The sequence below is a fragment of the Dreissena polymorpha genome, chromosome 16, assembly GCF_020536995.1.
Source record: "Dreissena polymorpha isolate Duluth1 chromosome 16, UMN_Dpol_1.0, whole genome shotgun sequence".
Classification (NCBI taxonomy): Eukaryota; Metazoa; Mollusca; class Bivalvia; order Myida; family Dreissenidae; genus Dreissena; species Dreissena polymorpha.
This window is the reverse complement of record NC_068370.1, coordinates 31,027,263-31,055,065: the sequence shown is the minus strand read 5'-3', so window position 1 is coordinate 31,055,065 and position 27,803 is coordinate 31,027,263. Positions and strand designations below refer to the sequence as shown.

Sequence of the window (27,803 nt, the reverse complement as noted above, 5' to 3'; positions counted from 1 at the left end):
GTCTAATTTTTCCGTCCACTTACGCCACCGTACGCCGGCTGAATTTGACGAAGAATTTGACGTGTCGCCGCTGTCATGGATGTTGAACGAAGGAAATGGAGGAAGGTTGGCCATCCTCGTCGCCAGTTTAGTGTTGTAGCTCGTACAAGCACGTTATAAATGGCCAATTACGGGTTTAAAAACAACAAGACCATGCTACTCTGAAAGCGTTCATTACCAAAACTCTTAGTCGTACAAAACACCACAGGTTACATTCAACTATTCATTTACACACAACACTACAAATGTTATCATTCATGTACTGAAAGACATCCTTGATATGATGCTTTGTTAAAGAATCAAGTCTTTAGTTACCCTAAAAACTATTATTTATGTTAAAACTGTTATTTACCGGTGCAATTTGTTTCGTAATTTTATAAACATATTTATGATGATAACATTTACTTGTTTTTATGCCCCGATCGATCGGGGGTATATTGTTTTTGGCCTGTCTCTGTCATTCTGTCCCAAAATTTTAACCTTGGTTAAAGTTTGATAACTTTTGCAATATGAAGATAGCAACTTCATATTTGGCATGCATGTGTATCTCATGGAGCTTCACATTTTGAGTGGTGAAAAGTCACGGTCAAGGTCATCCTTCAAGGTCAAAGATCATTGTATTTTTCTTTCCTGAAACTTTAACCTTCGTTAAAGTTTGGTCATAACTTTTTGAATATTGAAAATATCAACTTGATATTTGGCATGCAGCTGCACGTTTTGCGTGGTGAAAGGTCAAGGTCATCATTCACGGTCAAAAGAAAAAAAATACAATCCAACGGAAGTAATAAGCTATTAAAGGGAGATAATTTCTAAATCTGCCAAATTATTATTTAAATTTTGACATTTTATTTCAAAGCGGCGCAATAGGGGGCATTGTGTTTTTGACAAACACATCTCTTGTTTTATAACAGTTGCAATTGCATGTGTATTCAATGTATAAAACATTAAGAACATTCATATTTATTAAGAGTTATTTATTATATTTAGAGAGTACAATATACACATCATGTCATATCAGTAAATACATATTAAGATTTCTGGAAATAATTGAACGTTGAAATATTTCTTTTTTTACAGACACGAGTTGGGCACGAGTTTTTCATCCAAATTTTTGTTTATGTCCCGAAGAATGTCATTTCTGGTTCTGGACTCATTAAGCATTTGTTCTGGGTTTGTGTGAAGCTGTGTCTTCATGCTTGACATGTCACTGCAAGTAAATAAATTTAACAGTTTAAATTGTATTTATTCCAAAAAGATATGTATTAGACAAAACATCCAGATATTTAATGTATCATGCATGTGTGGTTGTTGAAAATAACACAAACCATTAATAATAAGACTTCAATGCTTCATGAGCTGGCTTTGGTTCTAATTGTTTTTGTATCATGAAATTTAACTAGCCTTACGAAATTAACATGTGCATGTGACTCTCATGCCATACATTCCAATTACATCATTAAGTATATAAATGTTGAAAAAGAATTTAAAAGAAGAAACCGTCGGAGAAGGGTGATGCTCCCCCAATTTTTTTTTGTCACAATATTGCACTATATATTCAGATAAAAGGATAAGTCTTGAGGGGCATAACTTTGGACAAAATAATACGATGGATGGTTTAGCAACTTAAAAATTTCGAAGGGCCATAACTTTCAAAATATATCATCTAACCAGAACCCACAAATAACATGCGCATCTCCTCAATGTAGTTAAGCTTCCCATAAAGCTTCATTGAATTCCAGTCAGTAGTTGGGGAGAAATAGCCCGGACAAGAATTGCTCTATATGTACCGTTTATAGAAAATTTAAAAGGGCCATAACTCTGTGAAAAATCATCCGACCATAACCGGCTGATACTATGCACATCTCCTGTTGGTAGTGAAGCTTCCCATAAAGTTTCATTGAATTCCCGTAATAAGTTGCTGAGAAATAGCTCGGACAAGAATTGCACTATATGTACAATGGAAAATTTCAAAGGGCCATAACTCTGTGAAAAATCATCCGACGAGAACCGGCTGATAATATGCACATCTCCTCTTGGTAGTGAAGGTTCCCACATAATTTCATTGAATTCCAGTCATTAGTTGCTGAGAAATCGCCCGGACCAGAATTGCACTACTAGTATATGTACAGTTAATGGAAAATTTCAAAGGGTCATAAGTCTGTGAAAAATCATCGGACCATAACTGTCTGATAATATGCACATCTCCTTTTGGTAGTGAAGCTTCCCATAAAGTTTCATTGAATTCCGGTCATTTGTTGCTGAGAAATAGCCTGGACAAGAATTGCATTATATGTACAGTTAATGGACAATTTCAAAGGGTCATAACTCTGTGAAAAAAATCATCTGACTAGAACCCGCTGATAATATGCACATGTTCTCTTGGTAGTGAAGCTTCCCATAAAGTTTCATTGAATTCCGGTCATAAGTTGCTGAGAAATAACCCGGACAAGATTTGCACTATATGTGCAGTTAATGGAAAATTTCAAAGGGCCATAACTCTGTGAAAAATCATCCGACCAGAACCGGCTGATACTATGCACATCACCTCTTGGTAGTGAAGCTTCCGATAAAGTTTAATTGAATTCCGGTCATTTATTGCTGAGAAATAGCCCGGACAAAAATTTTGCACGAACGGACGGACACATGCACGGACAGACGAAGCGGCGACTATATGCTCCCCCGAATTTTTTTGGGGGGAGCATAACAAACACAGACACACAAGTTTACACCCTGGATAATTGATTTTTAATGTTTAAACAACAAAGCAGCAATAATGTATCCCCATATTACAGATATCCACAAAACCCACAATTTAATATACCAGACATACTAATTAATAGTCATAGACTAAGCATATATATAAACATAGTGCCATTTTATCATCAAACACCCAAGTTCTGTACAGTTTCTAGCATTTTCAATCTGCTTTATGTGTTAAACAAGACATGTGCCTGTTTAACGTGCTGATGGATAGTAATTGTGCAAGGCAACTAGCCCAAACAGACTAATGCTTTAAAAACAAGAGCACCGCATAACGGTAGCCAACGCTCGGATGCGGGTGCAGTATTAAATAAAGCGCATCGTAATGGTTTATTATTTTTTCAAACAGACAGAGTCTTTCGCTTTCAGAAAAATATCTGACCTCTAGAGGCATTTTCACTCTCGTAAACGAAAAAAAACTTACACTATTCCCGTAAAAATGTTATAAATCAATCTCCTTTTGAAGAACGTCGCTTACATTTTTAACAAATAATAAATATTTGAGCTGAGTCGGAAAGTTGAGTCGATCTCAACTGAGATGAGTTTTGAGTTCGTTCGTTAGATCCCCGTTATACTCAATTCTCAGCTGAGTGGAAACTCAAATCTCATCTGCTGAGTTGAGTTTAAAACCTGAGAAAGTTCGTGATACTAGGCCTGCTAATGATTTAAATTAGGGGTTGACTCCCTTTGCCTTGATTAACCAAAACCTAACCTGCATAGCAGTGTATTCGCACTTGTCTTAGGTGCTCTCGTGGACTAATTGTAGAGCAGAGTTGTCTTACTTTCCCGTTCAGGTGCGTCAATCTAACACTACACATTGTCATAAAAGTTGGTGTGGAACGCGCGGACGAAGAAACACACGTAAATCCTAAAGATATCCATTTGTTGTTCCATAATATTAAACATTTGATATATGATAATACCCAAAAGATGTACGTTCTTACTTAAAATTTAATTTCATTAAATCTAGTAGCGAAGTAGATAACAAGAAGTATGGCAATTAAAAGTAGTAAAATGCAGACTCATTCAGAACAATTTAACACTCAAACGAGACTCAATATTATGCATCGTTACTGAACTTCAGTCAATAATCATACATTGTAAATCACAAAGGAAAGCGGTTGACAAGGACAAAACGATTTTTCAAAGACTTGGAATCGAATAATGCAATGGAATAATGTATTTGATGTATAGCACTTTGGAACGGATCGGTATTGTAAATATGAAACTATAATTGCCTTCAAGGTAAATGCAAAACATTAAATTTACCCCTAAAATATGTATTACTATAAGAAGAACTCTTAATTCATATGATCAACTATAATTATTTGTAAAGTTGTTAGTTTAACACTCTTATTTTTTCAGAAATTTTATTTCTGAAAACATACATTTTTTACAGTCGTACAAACTAACATAGAGAGTCGAGAATTTAAGCTCTAACAAATGCCACTGAAAGAAATATGGTTTCAGAGTATTATGTTGTGGAGAGAAGAAAAGGTTTAGTGGTTTAGATTCAGTTGAGTCTATTAACATTATACCATTAAAAAAAATCGGCGTGTTCATACGGCTGTATTTTCTAAGAATATTCTCGTATTTGTGTTTTATGTGTGATATTGTTTCCTCTATTTTAGCCTATGGGTTAAGAAGCTCAAATATTGTTGGAATAAAGGGACGATGCTTTCGCATTTACATATAAACATAAAGTAATTGCCTAAAGAATTATATAATGTTTTGCATTATTTATTTGCACTTGTGTTCACTTAAGATTACATAGGGAAAATATTTCAAAGAAAAGGTGCGTGTAATGTTCCGAACCAAAATTTGTTTGTATCATGTTACTTCCGACCAGAAATATTGAACTTAATTGCATTCCCAAAACATGTGTTTTGTAGAATCGGCTCTTGGCGAACAGAAATCGCACATATTCGACTCTACAAATTTACACTTAAACATATTATTTGGTATAATGCGTGTGATGTATTTGAGTATTTATACTGGAACGTTCTGAGTTTATAATCTACAGTAATTAATGGGATTTGACAGAAAAGTTGTGTCTTGTCACTTGGGCTTCCGATAAGTAGCTCTTTTCTCTTTGTTACACATTTAATTTGTGTAGGTTCATTTGTGTTAAGTAGACGTGTGTACACTATTTTGTTTATATAAGTCTGAACTGATCAACAACGCATTCCGGTGATGAGTATGATATATGCGCGAGTGAAAGAAATTGTTTCCATTCTACTGGATGATCTTTACGAGTGAGTTAAAGTTTTAAACATACTTTGTGTTAATATCATATACTTCTTGGAGTTTTTTTAATGAATACAATCTGTCACTTTGTAAATCGTATATATATTCTCTACAAAGTGTATGCAGCTGTTGTGGCTTTCTTTAAAATAGAGCATTTCATTTTTACATTGAATATGCGAATTGTTCCAATTTATTTGTTGAAAAATGATATCTATATTTTTGTTATATGTTGTTTTGGACCAGGCTTGTAAAATCTGTTGCAAAAATATTGATGGAACTTTGAGTTTGAATACAATTTGTTCCATGCGGTGTAAGAATCGAGCTATATAATTTAATTATAAATGAATTTGCTTCGTGGATGAACCATTTTAGCCAACTACCTTTTAATGCATCTTAAAATAATTCAATGTCGATCATTTTTAATATCCGCCTTCGCTATATTCCTGTAGTATTTGATTCCTTGCAATTTTGTCGGGTTTTCCTTCCTAAATTAAAGTTAAAAAATACCTTGTTTTCAATTGGTTTAGTATATGTTATGGTGGATTTTGGAGCACGGTTACAGGATACACTAGCTTTGGAAAAGCATGTTCAAGTAGATTTTGCCTATCAATAAAAGATTCCATTTTTCTTCAAGAGTTAAGAGAATTTTGGATTGTCTGGATTTTATTTATAACATTTCATGCTATCGGCTCGTTGGGATTACTACAGAAAGTTATACCTAATGATGCCGCTTGGGTGCGTTCTAATAAATTGTTTTTTTTTGCAAAATTAAACATAAGCATCCCTTAAAGATCCTTAACGCAAAATGGTACATTATGTCCTATATAGTGTAAGACCGAAAATTTTCCAAAATTGTCCAAGGTTGAAATAAGTTTCTCAAAACTTTGTTTGAACCATTTGTTAGAAAACAAACGACGTCAGCAAAAGGTGTCTGTTTTGTTTCGAAATTTCTATCCCGCTCATAAAACATTATCATTATGTACTGCGATCGATTAAAGTCCAATGCAAATTATAAATAGATAAGGTGATAATGGCTAGCCTTGTCGAACACTTCTTTTTATTTGCAACAGTTCTGAGAAGTAGCCATCATTAGTCATGCGTGATTTTGCATTGTAATAGAATAGTTTGACCCAACTAATAATAAAGTCACGGAAGCCAAAGTGACGAAGGCCTTTGAAGATAAAGGCGTGGTTTAAGTTGTTTAAAGTTTTATTGAAATCCAAGAACCAGAGTTGTTGTTTTTTGTCCCCTGTTTCACCGGAGGGGACATATGGTTTGCGCTCTGTCTGTCTGTCAGTCTGTCTGTCTGTCAGTCAGTCACACTTTTCTGGATCCTGCGATAACGTTGAAAGTTAAAATATTTTTTCACGAAACTTGCAACATGGATAGATGGCAATATGGACATTATGCACGTCATTTCATTTTGTTCTTACGTCAAACATTCTGGTTGGTATGGCAACAAATAGACTAGAAATACTGCTGAAAATGGTGGTTTTCTGGATCCTGCGATAACTTTAAAAGTTCTTCATATTTTTCATGAAACTTGAAACATGGATAGATGGCAATATGGACATTATGCACGTCATTTCATTTGTTCCCTTGTCAAAAATTCTGGTTGCTATGGCAACAAATATTGATATAAAATATCTGACAATGGTGGTTTTTCTGACAATGGTGGAGCCAGTAGGGGACATACATTGCTTGGCAATAGTCTATTTTTTCATTTAATGCATGTATCACCTCTTCTAATAATCTAACATTTTCACCGATATATCGACCTTTCAGGAAGCCAATTCGCACATTGCTTTTAATGTTGTTTTCAAGGCTTTATATTCTTTTTGCTTCGCTTTTTGAGGCGATTTTATAGTCAACAGTAAGGAGTGGGACAGGTCTCCAGTTATATTAGGATAATGTATCGTTTCCTGTTTTGGTAAAATTGTAATAACAATTTTGTCGAAACAAAAAACAAGGATCAACGTAACCTATTAATACCACTTATCTGCGTTGGCCTCCGTCATTTTTCCTTATAAAATTGTATAGGGAAAGGTAAAAAATGCGTAACATTTAAAAACGAAAGAAACATTTTGTTGAACAACGTGGTATTATAAAGGGTCATTGAAATGTGTTACTCAGATCAATTTACATATAAACATATTTAATCGTTTTCATTTGAATACACGTAATTAGCCATATGTACATCGTGTATTTAGTATTTATAATAATTTACGATTGTATTATTTCACATGGTATAAAAGGTGAAAAAATGCGCAAATAGTAACCGAAATTATATGGTAGCAACTTCAAAGCTTACATCGATACTTTTTTATACATTTATTATTATTTCCTGTTTAAACAGATTTTAATGTTCCACGCCTCTGGACATGAAATACTCGTTTATATTGTTACATGTAAATTGCTTAAAGCGGGAAAAGCAGTAATTAGTTTTTAGTGGATTTTTAAAACGTTTAATAGTTTCCGCTACAAATGATCAGAAAAACAAAGAAAGTATGGGTAACGCGGCTTAGTATTACTATATGATTACATGTGCATGTCTTGCATAAACACTTTTATACATTCTCTAGCTTTCACAGTGTACATATTAAAGTTCAAATATTATTTAACTTAAACATTTTACTGTTTGTATGAATAGAAGTATTTAATTCAATACTATATGTTGTAAACAATCGTTGGATGCAGTACGTTAAATGGTGTTTCCTCGAAAAACTCGTGGTTACATGGAAAAAAGAATAAATATTGTGATATAAACTATACTGTTCACATACAATATTTATTTTGTTTGTGAAGTTTCACTTTATTTAATTGTTGTGCTGGGTCATGGTTAGTTTGTCCAATGTTTATAGTGTCCGCACTTGACCGATTGGATTTTGTTTATGTGTCTCTTTAGTTTGTCTTAGCTTTTTCGAAAAGGTAGATAACGTACTATTCAATGGACACGATCGTATATCATGAATAATGCCATAACGCAGACGCCGAGGCCGGAATATTTGTTGAAATCGAGCGATAACAAAGCCACATGTGTGTATGATGTACGTAACACATAGTTTTGTGCAGACATGTGAACAATTCTTAAGGTTTCAGATGGGATATGAAAACTGCTTGATTTTCAATTACGGGAGTAACTTTTAAGAAATATTTAAAAGGCGTATGTGCAAAGTTACTTATGGAGAAATGTAGAAAGTAAATACTCTCATATAAATGCCTAGGCAGATATTTGCTATGTTTTGACTTATATTCAGAATGTTACTATAAACGAGACAGCATGATTCTTTAATGCCCAGCGTTATTTCGGACAAATATAAACACCTTTACATGCGTTTCGATATTTTGGAACAAAATTAATGCGGCAAAACGTTCATTTGTGACCTTGACCTGTGATAAGATAAGCATCGCTCGTGAATTTTTCCACCATGTTTTTTATAAGTTAAGGTGTCGCAAAGTATGCCAAATATCCCTTACGCATAAAAGCGACAGCGACCATTCACAAGACACTCGTGCATTAATCAATGTGGCTTATTAAGAATACTCTTAGGACAAAGCAATTTCGTAATTTCTTCCCGGCATAACAGTGAATTTTGATAGATAAAATTGGGTCATACACATGGATATCTTCAATTTCATAAGGCTAGTATTTAATCTGTCCGTATCCGCATCCGAATCCGAATATTCGCATCCGCAAAAAAATTGAACAAGTTGAAATGCACTGCGCTTATTCCATTCATCCGCATCCACATCCGCATATCCGCACGCGCAATAGGCGTCCGCAAAAGAACGCTCTAGAGGGCATTCTTAGGCCGGATTTCCATGCATCCGTGTCCGCGCTCCGCGAACGCGTTCCGTGTCTGCGTTCCGTATACGGACACGGAGTATCTATTCCATGCATCCGCTTATCATTTAAGCCTTTCCGTGTAAAAAGATCATTCCAAACGTAGTGGAACTTGAACTTAGATGTCGTTATTAGAAGAGCACACATTTTTTATGATGACTGCTGCGGCAGTACTGCATTTTAGTAGACGGAAACTCAGACATATGAACTGGACACGGGCCATCATAAGAAACCGTCAAACTTACGACACATAATACCATCTTGTTAGAGAATTAGGGCTGAATTAATCACAGGTGGAAGTAACGTACCCTGGATAGTATTTTTTTTTTTGGAGCCCAATATATTCAAATAAATATATAAAATCATGTTTAATGGGAAAAAAATGACAAAGAGCCATGAAAAAAAAAATCCCGACCCTCTGATATTGGTATCATAACAAGGTCATTAACTAGAATTTATCATAGACCTGTCTTCGCTGGCCGCAAAAATGTCAAAAAGAGCTTTAATCAAAAGCATCCATTGATCCTCCTATGGGCAATTGGACAACCTTTCAAAAAAAGTTAACTTCAAAAATATCTGTCCAGCCGTTAACTCACAGTCGGTCAAAAACGAGCAATATTTCGAGTCCGTTTGTCAACCCGAATAAATCTTCTACAGACTTTCAAACAATATTTTTGATTTTTTGCCTCTTAATCGATAGCTCGCGTCCTATTCCTTTGAAACAACGAAGCTAGTCAAATAATGCATGCATATGCAACCACTTACCCCTAAAAACTAATTCCAAAATGTTATATTTTCTTTGCAACAACTGTTTTAACTCTAAATTTGATTTACTTGAAAACGAAAGAAGCCATCGCTCTTGAACCCGGCTTAGCAGTGAATTACACTGACAGAGCCAGGCACATAAATATGCAATCAACAACAACAACGATGTTTTAATAAATGTGAATAAATGGAAATTACTTTTCATTCTGATTGTTTTGGAATAAGTTTTTAGGGGTAAGTGGTTGCATATGCATGCATTATTTGACACGCTTCGTTGTTTCAAAGGAATAGGACGGGAGCTATCAATTAAAGGGCAAAAACTAAAAAATATTGTTTGAAAATCTGTAGAAGATTTATTCGTGTTGACAAACGGACTCGAAATATTGCTCGGTTTTCGACCGACTGTGAGTTAACGGCTGGACAGATATTTTTGAAGTTAACTTTTCTTGAAAGGTTGTTCAATTGCCCATAGTAGGATCAAGGGATGCTTTGGATTAAAGCTATTTTTGACATTTTTGCGGCCCGCGAAGACAGGTCTATAATAAAGTCTAGTTAATGACCTTGTTATAATTCCAATATCAGAGGGTGGGGATTTTTTTTTCATGGCTCTTTGTCAATTTTTTCTCATTAAACATGATTTTATACATTAATTTGAATATATTGGGCTCCTAAAAAATATATATATGAAAAATACTATCCTGGGTACGTTACTTCCACCTGTGGAATTAATGACACTTAGCATTATTATTTTGATAAACATTACTGATTTATTCGTATTAGACAGACTTCAATATAAAGAGGTGACAAACTTATATGTGAACTCCCATAGACAAAAAAGAACATAAATACGACTCCTTTTAGCGTTATATCTTGTTTGAAATTTATACTGTGTCTTTTTAAAAGCGATTATAGAGTGTACAATATGCAGACGATGTATATATTAGCATATTACTATTCTCACTTACCTTTAACGCCATTTCTTTGGCTATGCTTTGCCAGATGTTTGATGCAATGTCTTTGTCTTTGTATTCTTTCATACGTTGGTTAAATATTTCAGGATGATCCCTTACTAAATTGTTTTTCACAAATATCTAAGCTCTTAAGTCGACCTTTTATGTTGACTGACATCCGTGTACTGCGTCCTCGTCCGTGAAAAATCGCTCACTGAGCGATTTTTCACGGACGCAATACGCGGGCGAAAAATGCGGACGCGGAACGCGGCTACATGGAATAGCTCCAACAGTTTTCAACCAGTTCGTTTTTTTTATGGACACGGACACTCGGAAACGGAACGTGGACGCGGAGACATGGAAACCCGGCCTAATGCGGATGAGGACAAGATACAGACGGCATTTAACACGATGAGGGGAACGCGGTCATCTCAAAAATCATATATATCGTATCCAAATGGTTGTTTGTTTAGTCTAAAGTAATCTTTAAACTCCTCGTCAGCAAGTTCGTTTTCTTTAACTAAATGGTTGTAAGTTCCAAATATTTGGCGATTTCTTACTATTGCACGTGCCCACCAACTGTTCTTTCGTTTACGTTTACACTTCTACGCATGAACAACAGCAGAACCAATAACGAAAAAAAAGGGAAAACTGTTCTTCTGCATACATGTTTTCAGTTCAGAAATTTACCCAAAAAAGAAAGATACGCTCGACGTATGCGGATAAATGGAATATAGCGCTCCTATTATGATTTTGCTGATACGGTAGCGGATACGGATGCGGATAGTCTGAATGCAGGTTATGTAGGACAGTGGGCTAGTGGTAGGATGCTGGTCTAGGAACCGGAAGGTCCCTGGTTCGAATCCCGCTCAGACCACGGAATTTTCCTGAGCAAAAAAATAATCCCACACTTGCTCCTCTCAACCCAGGAGTATAAATGGGTGCCTGTGAGAGAAAAAAGCCTATGTGCCGTGGCTGCATACTGCGCTGAATGTAAACGGACGACTTATATCCCAGTCATCGGGGGGTAAATGTCAAAGTCGATTGAAGATGAGTCTAATATCATACTCAGACTATGAACACATGCATTTACCATTTACCATAACGATTTGTCTTTACCGCTGATTGTGACCTTGATGTATGAAAGACAATCATGAGTAACGCTTGTCCCAATTAAGTTTTGTCATTAGACAATTCCATTTCCGTTTTTATAAAAACGTTCCAAACGCTTGATGTTTATGGAATGAAATTAGCTTGATTAGACCTTTAATTGTGATCTTAGAAACATTCATCAAACGACTTTGGGTCATGCAAACATCTGACTTGCCTTTTAAGGTTTGTTTTTCATTCCTGGGGCTAAATCACATATGAATGGAATGACATAACGTGCGAACACATAGACGTTAATCGTTAATATCCCGATCAGAAGACGGCTCATTCTGAGGCTTGAGGATGGCGGAATAAATCATGGACCATCGACGGCGGTTACATGAGTTATTACATAAATAGTAATCCTGGTATGGCAAATAACATTAACAGATGATATACTACAACTCCAAAAATTGCACTGACTTACACGTTTAATTCCCATATAAAGAGAAGCGAAGAAGATTACAAGATAGTATAGCAAAGTAATACAATGCAGCGTCATGTTAATTACCTGAACACTCAAACAAAGTAAATCATCATATATTGTTACTGAAAAATATTGTATTAACGAGTCAAACAATTAGACCGCAGCACGTGGTATTGTGCAAAGTTAATCCTACATGAAAGGGTTAAAAATGATTCATTTTTTTACTTGGTTTTGATTAAAGAAACATAACAATCTAGGTGATATAGTATTTTGAACTGTTTCGTAATTGCTTATACGAAACTATCATTGATTTGAATATAAAAGTAAAACGCTTAATTTTCCCATACAAATATGAACTTCTAGTAGTGAAAAATTTATTTCAGATGTTTGGTCAAGTTGTATCGATACCAATTTAACATTTTAACGTTTTATAATTAAATAAGATTTTAGGTTTTAACAAATTAATACAAATCATTGAAATCTTTAAAAGCTTAATCCTGAATAAAATGTGTTATTTGAGAATATCAAAAGATATAGAAGAATTAACTTAATTGTAACTCAATGTTAGTTCTTTACAATAAAATAAGGTATTATGAACCACTAAACAATAAAAGTGTAATATGTTTTTTTTTATTTGTGCAAAGCTAGTAAAAGAATCTATCAAAAACATATAGAAATTCAAAATAAAATTATACATCGAACAAACAGCACCTTTTTGCATTCTTCCCATCTACAACTTAACAAAACTGTCTGCATCTGCAGAAATGTATTTATTTCTGAGAATGCTTTCATCAATTAAATTTTGGCAAAACTCTGTACAGTCCTGCAATAATTAAAGCACACAAAACATGTTAAATCTTATGACAAAACATTTCAACCCTGGCTTTTAAATGAAACAACCATAGCGAAACTTTAGATTTAATTTTCATAGATTATTCGAGTTAAAAAATCATCATACAAAACACGCTTATGCCAATGTGTAGCACAGTATTTGTAAAACTGGATTTGCGGCATAAATTAGCCTAGTCATATTTCAAACGTGCATACTCACTTTTAAGGAGGATTTTGCGAAAATCAACAGCAGATTTAATGATAAAAATTTAGCTTTCTCTAATGGACTATTACTTTTAATATCTCTGGCAAATCAGAAATGATTAAATATCTTTCACAAACAAAGCGCATTCTAACATAAAAGTTAAGCACAACTGATAAATTAAGCAAGAAAAGTATTAATTTCGTATATGAAAAATTAACCATCAAATAAAACAAAATACATACAATGACACAGGTAACACATGCATTAACAATTCGTTCAAATTCCAAAAAGCTCATATTCTAATCTTTACATTGATCTATAAATTTCCATTATTTGAAACTATTTAAGCTTGACAAAGGAATTTGTTTACAGATTTTTCAAAACCGTTATTATGTTGTCGCTGTTGTTTTTGTTATAGTATATGTTTTCGGTAGGTTTTATTAAGAATAAATACATTCATGACGTGACGGGATATAAAGAATGAACATAAAACCTGGTAAATATTGTCAAGGCCTTTTGCGCACCATTTGCCAACTCATCATTTTATTTCAGATGTTTAGCCAAAGAGCATCCCTATACTGCAACTGTGTAACGTTTAAAAAAACAACAACACATGTTTGAAAAAAATTACTATGCATAATCTGGCATGTTCACATTTTATGGTTTTTTTTTGCAATTTAATGATTATATGCACATGAAGATGATGACGGAGATTACAGAACTTATAATGACAATGATTTTGCCCAATTGGCAAAGTAAAATATTGAATTATACACACTCAATTACAATTTATCCGTATCTCTACATTACAACAAGTTCAGATTACATAATTTATGATTTACTTAATTACAAACAAATGATGTCGGTTCCATGAACAAAAATGCTATGGGCAACTTATAAATACATATCAATGGCATGTGATATGCACATCATTTCAGCCATTTTGAGATTATGTAATATTCCCGTAAATAAAACGGAAAATAAAGACAAATATATAAAACTTGCTGTGAATATATAGAGCTATATATCGTTAACATGCATCCAATCAAATATACTGTATTTACCATTCAGATACGTTTAACAATATTGCGTTTTCTGTTTTTGTTGAACTAGCTTTTAAAACAAGCAATCGTTCCGCTTCAACAATTATTGTCATTCAGATGAAAACCTCTTACTCTCAATCTTGGCTTGATCAACAAAGACACGAAGATTCTGAATCTTTCGTATCAAAGACGCTAAGGCGTTCTGTACATCAAGTAAATTCACATATTTACAATAAAGTGATTGTGCAATTTCCGCATTTTTATAAAGTTCTTACTGTCTTAATACTCTTCTGAAATAGGTTATCAACATGGTAACATCAGTAGCGGGTCCCAGCAGAGAGCAGTAATTGCATAACAATCACCGGTTGATATTTATACAAAATTATACGTGTAAAAGTGAGCGTACCGGAATATACAATATAGGTATTAATGGATTAACAATGTTGATGAAATCGGAATTGTGGCATGTGAATACCAGCCAAAATTGTGATTGCAATTATGGAAAGCCAAAGGGGACCCCCGCTAAAATACATATACTTATATAGTAAATATCGGGATTTTCATTTTCCGCGGAACTTTCACTTTCCGCGAAAAACCAAGGCCAGCATAGCCATAAAATACTGCATACAAATCGAAATCTAAAAAGCGCGGAACTTTCATATATTTTCCGTCGGAACAATTATCTTTCAACCCTGTAGAGAATGCGGGCTCAAATAATCGCGCGGAACCTTAATAGTATCTACTCTGTACAAATAGTAGTGTATAAAATCGCGCGGACCTAATCCACAAAGCGCGGAACACAAATATCTTCCGCGAAAATTAAGCATTGAATTACTGTACAAATCTCGGGTTGCTATGTAAATTGCGGGTTGCTAATGTAAAATCGCGCGGAAGATTCATTACTCCGCGCGAATTTCAATAGCATTGAATTACTGCACGAAATTCGGGTTGCTATGTGGTTACGCGATAAAATTTGATTGGTTCCGACCCCTAGAAAGAACCAATCAACTCGCGTCTTATCCAGCATTCATGCAGTCATCATGATGACGTTGTTTCACATTAACACAAAACCTTTTAAGGGCGAAAGAGTGATCAATTTTGATGACATTAGCGATGAGGTTAGTATTTAACATACATGAATTATGAATTTTAATGCAATTAAAACAGCTCAAGAGTATCGAGTGTTGTTTTCACGGTTTGTCTATATGCAAACGTCTTTGTTAAAACATAAACACCCGCAAAACACGTCATACTCATAATCATATGTCGTCAAATAATGAAATATAGTGTTTGTGTGTAAGAAACATCTTCCCTTAAGCTCAGTTAGAAGAGAGCCAAGTTATTGTTATGGCAGTCGTATGCTCTAGTACAGCACCGTATACATCTTCAATTAAAAAGAAAAAGAACAAGGCTTTACAGGCAATTCATCCCAAAGGCAACTCGTACCTTGGTCAACTCGTACCCATTTTTAGCTCGGCGTTTTCGGAGAAAACCCGAGGTATTGTCATAGCCAGCTCGTCGTCCGCCGTAGGCGTCGTGCTAAAACCTTAGCATTGGCTCTAAAATCAAAGTGCTCCACCTACAACTTTGAAATTTCATATGTAGATGCACCTTGATGATTTCTACACGCCACACCCATTTTTGGGTCACTAGGTCAAAGTCACTGTGACCTCTAATATAAAACTTTAACATAGGCTCTAAAATCAAAGTGCTTCCACCTACAACTTTGAAACTTCATATGTAGATGCACCTTGATGAGTTCTACATGCCACACCCATTTTTGGGTCATTAGGTCAAAGGCCAAGGTCACTGTGACCTCTACTATAAAACTTTAACATTGGCTCTAAAATAAAGGGCTTCCACCTACAACTTTGAAACTTCCTATGTAGATGCATGTTAATTTGTTCTACACGCCACACCCATTTTGGGGTCACTAGGTCAAGGTCATTGTGACCTCTAAAAAAAAAATCTTACAAGCACCTGTAGCAGAGCGTGGCACCCGTTATGCAGTGCTCTTGTTGTCAACTCGTACCTCATTCAAACTATTCAACTTGTTTCATTTGTCTTATTTTGTCACAATTGTAAAATTCTTGAAAGACCACAAGTGTCAATTTTCATCAACACTTTCGCTGCTTATACATATCTGCAACAGACAACTTGCGTGAGCAATGCTTAGATAATTTAAGTGGAAACATCAAGAGGAAAATAAAAATTGTCTCTATGAGTTTGAGTTGACCACAATGGGTAGGTGTTTACCACGGAACAATTTGACCGGCATGCAGAACAAGATTATTGATTATTATATTTAACTGTCACACAAATCTGAAAGATAACACAATGTATTACAAACACAATGACTGTCAAGACATTCTAAACTCTTACAGTTAACATATAACAGGTGTACACATCTGATATACTGACCAAATTAAATAACTCAAGATTCACACCAGATACGACACAGTTTCAAAACTCGACATTTTGTCTGCATGCCACGCCAATTTAGTCCAAAAAATTTGATTTAACCAGTGAATTCTGAGCTATATATCTTAAAGCAGAATGCACATTATGTCTAAAAAGTGTTTTTCGGCTGTTTTTCGGCTAATTTCTGGTATGAACTATCTTCACACAAAGCATCTGGTAAATCTTCAGATAGCAATAGCAGAATGCTAATAATGAGTATAATGTTCTGTATTGTGGAAGAAATACATGTAGTAAAATAATATGATAGTATGAAACATGGTTTTTGTATTTTATAGCTGTAGCAGTGTTCCCAACTTGAACATCATCTTCTGTGTACATATCTGAGGCAGAGCCAGCTTGCCCATCTGACCTCTGTTGTGGACAACCGAGTAAGAGCCAGCTTGCATGTCATCTGTTGTGGACATCCGTGTTAGAGCCAGCTTGCACGTCCTCTATTGTGGACATCAGTGTTAGTGCTAGCTTGTATGTCATCTGTTGTGAACATCCGTGTAAGAGCCAGCTTGCACGTCATCTCTTTTGGACATCAGTGTTAGAGCCAGCTTACACATCCTCTGTTGTGGACATCCGTGTAAGTGCTAGCTTGCACGTAATCTGTTGTGGACATCTGTGTTAGAGCCAGCTTGCACGTCATATGTTTAGGACATCAGTCAGAGATAGCTTGCATGTTATTTACTTGTGGACATTAGTTAGAGCCAGCAAGGACAATCTCTGTTGTGGAGATCTGTCTTAGAGCTTGCACGTCATCGGTTGTTCACATCCTTGTAATAACCAGCTTGCACATCAACTGATGTGGAAATCTGAGTCAGAGCCAGCTTGCACATCATCCGTTGTGGACATCTCTTTATGATTCTACTCTTCGCTTAGATTGACACTGTGACTTTAGTGTAATATGTTACAACCTTAAGCTATTCCTATTGTTGAATAAAAATATTGTGTCATTAAAATATATTTTGTTGGATAACTTGTATGTTGAGTTGTATTGTTTGGTCATTGCAAAGTATCAAATTATTTTAAGACAAGAAAAAGCTCATCTTTCATCATGTATTTATATTAAAATTCTTGAATGTTAGTGAAGGTACAGTTCATATAATTAAAAGCAATTGTAATATGATTGCTTGTGTTTTATTGCACAGTGAATACCATCTTGTCTTTATGCTGACATATAGAACGGAAAAATAGTAAACTGTCGTTTTTATATGCAATGGGATTGTATATGAAGACTTGTATGTTCAGATGAAAAAATTGCCATAATTTTTCTCTTTATATTTTATTCCTGCTAAATGGTTGATGCAATAAAGTTAAGTCTTTAATGACTTGTGTTTCTTGTAATATTATTTGTAAGCAAATTTGGCTGTAGTATTAGATGCATGCTGAACAAGATACTGTAGATCAACATTATATTGTTTGAGTATGAATAGATAATTCAAGGTGCACAGCCATTAATTTTGCCCTCCACCATCTCCGATTTTGGTTAGACAGTTGCAAGTTACTTGCATTAGTATGAAGTCTTAAAATAACTTAAGTATAATTGCTGTTGTGTTATTATTAACCTTTTCCTGCTCTGAGGAAATTTTTAATTTTCTACATGCAAACATCATAAAACCAGAACAGCCTGCAAGTAACTCACAATCTGTTCAGGTTTTATGCTGTTTGCTGCTCATCAGTATCCATGGGTTGGAAACAAAGCCTTTAAAACTTTAATATAGTAAGAAAGGTCTTAAATTAAATTTATTCTCGAATGTGTCTTAGTGCGTTTTTGAGTGGTACAGGGTTAAACGTCTCATTTTGTTTTTGATTATCTTTGGTTTATTGAACATATATGAGCCTTGCTCTGTGAAAAAGGGGTTTAATGCATGTGCGTTTAGTATCCTCCCTGATTAGCCTGTGCGGTCTGCCCATGCTAATCTGGAGTGCACATGCATTAAACCCCTTTTTCACAGAGCGAGGCTCATATGTATTAGACAGTGCATTCAAATAATACAATTTAAATCTGAATCTTTTATTTAGTTGCAATACTTTAAAGCTTACTATGTTTGCAGTTTTAGTGAAAACACAAACTTTTAATCAAAGAAGCATATAATGTGTATTACTCATTTAATCAACTTCCACTTTATTCCTTACACGTGTTCGACTCTGTGACATTACGTTCTGTCAAAGCTTTTTATTGCAAATTCATTAAACATAAATTGGTAACCTTGGGCATCCAAAAGGAATCCAAATTTTACTAGCCATAGACTTTCCAAAATGCAATTGTTTCTGAGAAGTATTTTTCTCTAGAAGGTGGCAAAACTCCTAAGCAATTCCTTTTTTGGCTAATGGTAGGGCTTATGCGTGTAACATCCATTGACAAATTATTAAATATACATTGAAAGGTCATTGTTCACAAAACAGATCATGATATAACATGATGCAGCATTTTGTACTATATCAAATTAAATGTTGCTGAAAACAGTAGAATATTCAAATTATGGACATTTTATTCTGTTAAAAATGCTATCTTTCTAACATTACAAATCAATAAAGCATGCTGAACAATAGCAGAACTCTTTTGACTTTTAATTATCTTTTCCAGTCTTTAAATCTTTACAAAATTCATTGTCCCACTAACACCATCCTATAAAACAGGTTATGGCTTCCAATTGTTAATCAACTATAAAGCATGAACAAAGGCACAAATATCGCAGTATCTTTTGCAAATGATACAAATGTCTATGGCCTCGATATGGAACAAAAAGCAAGATTTCTTGTCAGGCGGTAAGCTGAATCCTCGAGAACATTCGAAAAATGTCCATTTAATGCGCCACTGGGCCGTTCCTATTTAAATGGGCATCATGCACAGAACTTGGCTATCCAGGTCATATGTCCAAACATTTCAAGTTACTGTCACAGACTGCTTGATGAACTAAACTGCTGATAAACAAGGACCTATGCTCAGATGTTGAAGCAGGACATGCACTGTGGGTTCCATCAACAGTCCAATCATTCTACATCATTCATGAAATCCATAGGCAATGATCTTCAGCTCATGACGAGATTCTGGAAATCTGATGTACTGCTCCATCATTGCTGACAAGACTCTACATGTTGAAATGACTGTGTAATGTTGAGTCCCTGAAATACAAAAGTAAAATTCATGCTAGAGTTTAGCCATATTAATTATGCTTGATTGCATTGAAAGCTTTATGCTTATTAAGACATTCTAGAGTCCGTTTTCTGGGAGTAATCAGTACTTTGTATATATGAAGATAAAGAGACCGCAAATAAACAGGGTTGAACCCAAAATGTTCCCATCACTAGGTGAACACCATATCCACTACGCCAGCCTGACAAAGTAAATGAAGTGAAGCTTCTAAGTTATGTCTCATTTGATTGTTAACAAGAGCACCGCCCTGCGGGTTCAGACCTCTCATCTATTTTTTTTAAAGTTGAAGGGACCTATCTCAATACTTCAATCACAAAGGAGGGAGAGGTGGGGTGGAAAAGGGTGTATAGTGTGGTGGTGTGGTCATTTATTACACTATCTTCCAAAAATGAAAAAATGATAAAAATAAATATTTGTGTTTTTTAGCCATGTTTAAAAAAAAATGGGCATGGGGTATAGTGTGAGGGTGTGGTCATTTATTAGATGATCTTTCACAATGAAAAAAAAAGTACTTTTTTCTTTTTTTGGGGGGGGGGGCGTGGGGGATGGTTTGGGTGGAGTCTATTGTGGTATGTCAGATAAGAGTTGCTTTGTAACGCTTGTAAAGAAGTTATGGAAATTTTAGCAAAATTTAATAATTTCACCTTGAGAGTCATGGTCATTCAAAGGTCAAGGTAAAATTCAACTTGCCAGCTACAGTAACTTATGATAGCATGACAGTATTTGAAGTTTGAAAGCAATAGCCTTGATACTTGAGAAGTAAAGTAGATCAAAACACAAAATTTAACCATATATTCAAAGTTACTAAGTAAGAAAAGGACCATAATTCTGTCAAAATGACAACCAGAGTTATTCAACTTGTCCTGTACTGTCCCCTTATGATAATTTGCGAGTGTTCCAAGTATGAAAGCAATATCTATGATACTTTAGGAGTAAAGTGGACCAAAACACAAAACTTAAGCAAATTTTCCATTTTCTAAGAATAAAAAGGGCACATAATACTTTCAAAATGCCAGTCAGAGTTACATAACTTTGTCTGCACAGTCCCTTTATGATAGTAAGTGTTGCAAGTATGAAAGCAATAGCTTTGATACTGTAGGAATAAAGTGGACCTTAACACAAAACTTAACCAAATTTTCAATTTTCTAAGTATAAAAAGGGCACATAATTCTGTCAAAATGCACGCCAGAGTTATCTAACTTTGCCTGCCAAGTCCCCTCATGGTAGTAAGTAAATAAGTTTTATACTTGATACTTTATGAGAAAAGTGGACCTAAACACAAAACTTAACCGGACGCGACACCGACGCAGACGCCAAGATGATGACAATATCTCTTTTTTTTTCAAAAAAAAAGATGAGCTTATAAATAAAATGTTACATATTGCAAACTTGATTACACGATTTTTCATAAATACTCTTTCAGCTTTTTATTTATATATGAAGGCTAGGGTCACTTTCTGCGAGCCTTACAAAAAAACTAACCATATTTGCAATTGTCAAGACTCCTTCACATACAATTTACCTTTGCTTATTCCAATATCCTTTTGCCAACCAACATTGTGCGGTCACGTACCATACATGGTTCCACAGTTGTACAGAATTCCTACAAAATAAATGAAGTATACATTTACAATTCAAATTTCTTTTCAAAGAATGTGTAGGTAACTAAATTCCCAATACATTACTTTAATGTCATAAAATAATTTTCAAACAAGGGCTGTTTGTAAAACATGCATGCCCCCCATATGGATTGTCAATTGTTGTGGCAGCCATTGTGTGAATACGTTTTTTGGCACTGTGACCTTGACCTTTGACCTAGTGACCTGAAAGTCAATAGGGGTCATCTGCGAGTCATTATCTATGTACCTATGAAGTTTCATGATCCTAGGCATAAGTTCTTGAGTTATCATCCGGAAACCATTTTACTTTTTTGGGTCACCGTGACCTTGACCTTCGACTTAGTGACCTCAAAATCAATAGGGGTCATCTGCGAGTCATGATCAATGTACCTATGAAGTTTCATGATCCTAGGCATAAGCGTTCTTGAGTTATCATCGGGAAACCATTTTACTATTTAGGGTCACCGTGACCTTGACCTAGTGACCTGAAAATCAATAGGGGTCATCTTCGAGTCATGATCAATGTACCTATGAAGTTTCATGATCCTAGGCAAAATCGTTCTTGGGTTATCATCCGGAAACCATCTGGTGGACAGACATATGGACATTCGGACCGACATGTGCAAAACAATAAACCTGCTCTTCTTCGGAGGGGGGCATAAATATTTAACAGATATTTAACAAAAATTAACTTGATTCATCAAATTAATCAGTATCGAATAATAGACCAGTTTCACAATATGAACACCGATACTATTTTTATATATCAATCATATCACCTGACGCGTTGAATTGCAGAACAAGGCTGAACGTGGAACTGCATTTTCTTTTGCTATGCAAAATGCGTTGAATATCAAGATTTTAATGCGCACTGACACTGGTTACAAATAAGTCAAACATATGAATACAGACAACCATCACATGTCATGCTGTGTTAAGTAAAAAAATTGATAAGTAATTCAAATATAAAAATTATAACACCTAAATAATGATTCAAGGACATAAGTTATGTACTATTAGTGTATATTAATTAATTATATTTAATCTTTATAAATAACAATAGATGTGTTCATCAGAAACACAATGCCCACTACTGCGCCGCTTTTAATTATACATATATTTTTTTAACCTTTTACCTTGAAGGACGACCTTGACCTTGAACTTCCACCACTCAAAATGTGCAGCTTCATGAGCAGGGGTTTTTTTTAGAAAAAGGGGAAGACGCTGGACGCTGGGTAAAAGGGGAAAATCGAGCGCGAAAGAGACATATTTGGGGAAAAAATAAAAACTGTTCATTTCAATGTCTATAACTCACCTACAGACTTCAGGTTGTTTTTTTTAGAAAAAGAGGCATGTCTCTGACCTTTTTGTTCTTAAACACATGAACAAGTATGATATTAAAGTCAAAGTCCTAAATAAAGTTGCAGGTGTAGATCTAATAATGGGAAATGTTTTCCACTGGGGCCGGGGAACGATGTCAATATTATGATTTCAGTTTCATGATGAATGGGTTGACGATCTAGATCTGCTACAGTATTGGAAGGGAAAGGTGCGGCAGCTGCCGATTGTCTACTTTCACGTTCACAATAATCCGACAGTATTAATCGATGTTGATTACATGTACCTCCGAATCCTGCTGGGTTTCAACAGTTTTTGATGATTCATTCTTAAAAAATGTGTCAACGCAATTAATATTTTCCGAGTCCGAACGTTTTATTTTTTTCGCGTATGAACGTCAATTGTGAGACTTTTTTCTGTTTTAACGTTTTTATCTTGGCTTTCACATAACCCGGATGAAAATTCGACTGGTTTCCGGTAATTAATTGACGAAACACCCTTCTCGCGCAAGACTGGAATCCAGTAAAATAGTCACATGATTAATACGATTAGTTCCCCGGTTTCCATGACGTAATTTAAGAGCTATATATAGAATCACTGGGATTCCTAGATTTAAGTGTTCGTCGGGAGAGAGAGAGCGAGATCGTTGTACATGGTACAAATTGGATAAGTGTCGACTTCCCAAAAGAAAAAAAAACATTTCTTTGAGTGTTTTATTATTTTTTGGTGAAAAATTATATTTTTGGAGGGGAAATGGTATTTTTAGGGGAAAAATTCTGGTAGGGGAAGACGCCGAATATCGGCGTCACTTTCTTAGTAAAAAAAAACCCTGATGAGATACACATGCATGCCAAATATCAAGTTGCTATCTTCCATGCTGCAAAAGTAATGGCCAACGTTAATTTTTTTCCGGACAGACGGACAGACTGACTGACTGACGGACAGTTCAACTGCTATATGCCACCCTTCCAGGGGCATACAATTTCCAGTTACCCATAAGCATCAGAGTAAATGTGGTCTGAAGACTAAACATCGATTATTGCACAAATCGAAGTCATAAATTAGCAGTATACAATACTAAGTATTGTAAGACTACAATTTTCAAAGGTAGGATGTGTACAATTTCATGAATTATAGAACGTGTAAGAGTTGAATCAAGCATCAGACAAAGTCCTATCAAATAGAAGAAAATGACACAAATGTTTAGCATTAAATTTTTGAAATATTAAAAATATATAGGTATAAAGCACTTTATAATTATGATAAAACTGGCTAATATGTATACAGTATTTAGTTTCTGACAATCTTTTTGGACAGATGACTTTCAATGTTGACAATATCTTTTATGTTCAGTAAAAGCAACAAGTGAGTATTTGGCGTTAAATTATTCCAAGAAACGGCTACGCAATGCTACAACCATGAGACGCCATGGTCACATGGAGGTGTCATTAATTGTGTTAAATGACCAGATGACCAGATATCTACAACATGTGGTTTATGACATCACGTTGTTATTTAGTATTTGTCTGCACAGTATCTGATCATAAAGAGGTTATGGGTTTGTGCTGAATACAGGGGAATTTAAACGCAAGATCTATCAATAAATAAAATAATTGATTAATCGCCCAAATAATGCGCAAACAAAGAGTGTCAGATAATCCAATAAGTTTTAGACTGTCAATTTACACACACTAAGAATTGAAAGCCATACTTGGAGTGTCAGAGTTTGTGCAAAAAAAAAGAATACAAACAAGAATACAAACAAGTACTTTAATCAAGAAAATGTATTTCATATATTGGCACTTAAAATGAAAAAGTATATATTAAGTAATTAATGGCTATTTCTGACGAAGTCAACTTGTGTTGGCAATATCATTAAGGAGATCTAGCTGAATGTTCAAAAGCAGAGTGATATTGCGATGCACTATTAGAAATCTCTACACGTTCAGCCTCATTCTGGAATTCTGCAATCATTTGACTACCTGCTATATTGGGTTATTGTGAAAAGGGTCTATTCACTCATAAATACTTTAAAGAAGTAAGATTTTCCATCACTCTACAACTGTTGGGCTTTCTTAAAGGAAGTTTGGGAGTAAAATAAATCTACTCCAAGTTTTTATCACAAAAAACTTCCAACAAGTGGAGAATTAGCCGCATTTAGTGGATGATTTAGAAACATGATTAATTTAAATTAGATCTACATGTAATAGCTATTGAAAAGTTAAGTTATCCAGTTATTCTTGCTGCAATGTGGATAAGAATAATACAAACCAATAGCTGACAAACCTGATATCAGTGATATGTTGACCTTTGAAGTCGAAATTGAGACCTGAAATCTGTCTGTATAGAGAGGCACAATTTGTTTGGCATATCTTCAACCATTACTGGCAACACACACCTACAAAATTTATATATAAATTATATTAAAACATAAATTTATTAATAATTTTATTTATTAATTTATGACGAAATGTTTTAATCTAGGTCAGCTATAACGAAACTAAAAACGGATTAAAAACAATACCTTATTTTAATTAATAGGTTGAAAACAAAAATAAATGTATTAATATATTGACGTTCAACTGAACGAATACAAGACACAAGTACATTACATTACAATAAGTTATTATTTCAGTCGCATTCGGAGAAAACTGGGCTTAGTGCATGTGCGTAAAGTGTCATCCCAGATTAGCGTAAGCCTGTGCAGTCCGCACAGGCTAATCAGGGACGACACTTTCCGCATAAACTTCATTTTCGGTAAGGAGGGACTTCCTTGAAATTGAAAATACCATAAAAGCGGAAAGTGTCATCTCTGATTAGCATGTGCGGACTGCACAGGCTAATCTGCGATGACACTTTACGCACATGCATTAAGCCCAGTTTTCTCAGAACGCGGCTCATTTAATTAACAATTGTCAACATTATGCATATAATCGGATAGTTTTACACAATATTAAAAAAGTACAAATACAAACCTGGTAATACATGTAAATGATCGTATGCAATACAGTTATTGATCCCAATCTGATCTATTTCCGAATTATCTGCGAATCCATCGAGTAGAAACAATAACCATGCAATTCGCTCCGCCATCTTGAAACGTTATACTTACTGAACGCACTGATTGTGTTGCATTTGTTACAAAGTATCTGATTGGTTATTTCTAAGTATCGGATCCAATCAAATTTTTCGGGTAACTAGGGATTCTAACACCTAACAAACCGAGATTTGTACAGTAATTCAATGCTTAATTTTTGCGGACGATATTTGTGTTCCGCGCTTTTTGGATCTGGTATTTACTGGATTTTCTCTCTTTAATAGACTTCTTAAAATAGCATTCTACAATCTCCGCGCGATTTTAAACACTACTATTTGTACAGAGTAGATAAATAACGTTCCGCGCGATTAATTGAGCCCGCTTTTTCTACAGGGTTGAAAAATAATTGCTCCGACGGAAAATATATGAAAGTTCCGCGCTTTTTAGATTTCGATTTGTATGTAGTGTTTTATGGCCATGCTGGCATTGGTTTTTCGCGGAAAGTGAAAGTTCCGCGAAAAATGACAATCCCGATATTTACTATATAAGTATATGTATTTTAGCGGGGGTCCCCTTTGGCTTTCCATATGCAATATTTAAATTTTAATAATAATGCTTACAAAATGTATATAAAATATGATCAATAAATTCCGTAATAATTGTTTACGGTACATAAAAAACTATCGGACATATCTGTATGTTTATATATATTATAATAACATGATATACTACATTATCAATATGTATTGCCTTACATGAATAAAACGTTACTAAATATATAAATGCACATTCTTTTGCAGTGTTATAATGCAATAATTCTTGTTCTTAAACTGCTTATATAAACAATAAAAGAACATTTGCGAAAACAATAAATGTAAAGCCGCACAGTCAATAATTCAGGAAAAGTGTTTGTGCGACATATGATGGAAGAATCTTCAAGTTAGCAAGTAATGACAAGACGTCACAGTTTTAACTTACAGTCCTAAATATTGAAACTAGTCCTCAGCAACGTACCATTATGTTCTAGCTTCGCGATTTAACATCAATTTATATATGTCGCCCATCGTTGTTACGATCTTTGCGAACGTGGGACGTTGTTCTTTTCTAAAATGAAGGGAGCAAAATAATTGTGTTTTTTTTAAATAAAATAACAGAGATTGGTTTTTTCATTCGAATACAAGAATTACAAAGGTATGCAAAGATAATGTTATAATAATTCTACGTAGAGAATAAGCACATACGCATACTATAAATACCTTGGACGTTATCTTAAAGACATGCGTTTACAGTTTGTAAATGCAAAAAAACGAGCCTGCAAAAGCAATTAGTCACGTTATAGAATGGTTTTGAAATTAACATGGCTGACACGAAAATAGAGGATCCATTAGTGCATTTAAGACACAGACAACGGAAGACGCTATCAGTTTTATAATCAGTCTACTGCGGTTTAAGTACATCTAACACTTGACAGAGTAAACAATACATATTTACAAGACAAGTGTTTTCTTTTTGAATGGTCAGCTATGTTTTCAAAGAAACCCTGTCATGAAATTTACTGTGAGCAACGAACACTGAATGCCAAACATGGTCACATTTATAATTTAAGAAATAATATTTTTCTATCATTGTTTGTTGACGAATAACCCACAGTAAGGAGTATAGATGCGTACAGGGGCGTAGCTAGCATTGTTTGAGCTGTAGACCCGGATATGATACATATTAACGGGTTGTCGGGGTCCTCCCCCTGAACATTTTTAAATCCTATAACGCCTGTGGTGAGATTTAAAGCATTATCTAGACAAATAATAAGATAAGAAAATATAAGACTTTGGCCTGGTTTCTTTGATATGTTACTGTTTTATCTCAATGTCAGAGAACTAAATTTTGTTTTTGTTCGGCATCAAGGGACCGAACCGACCCGGATTC

The 27,803-nt window shown here is 34.8% G+C and overlaps 1 protein-coding gene and 2 long non-coding RNA genes across 3 annotated transcripts in view; 1 reads left to right on the top strand and 2 right to left on the bottom strand.

The window, feature by feature from the left end:
- LOC127861745 (uncharacterized) overlaps nt 1-27,803 on the bottom strand; it is a 111,533-nt gene that overhangs the window by 65,466 nt on the left and 18,264 nt on the right. The gene's annotated exons all lie outside the window — the stretch shown is intronic.
- On the top strand, nt 15,308-18,051 carry LOC127861457 (uncharacterized). Its single transcript, XR_008040227.1, has 2 exons — nt 15,308-15,378; nt 17,017-18,051. It is a non-coding gene; the product is annotated as an uncharacterized LOC127861457 (long non-coding RNA).
- Nucleotides 19,286-26,050, bottom strand: LOC127861453 (uncharacterized). Its single transcript, XR_008040223.1, has 4 exons — nt 25,816-26,050; nt 25,127-25,238; nt 21,406-21,486; nt 19,286-19,852 (listed from the first exon to the last, which is right to left on the bottom strand). It is a non-coding gene; the product is annotated as an uncharacterized LOC127861453 (long non-coding RNA).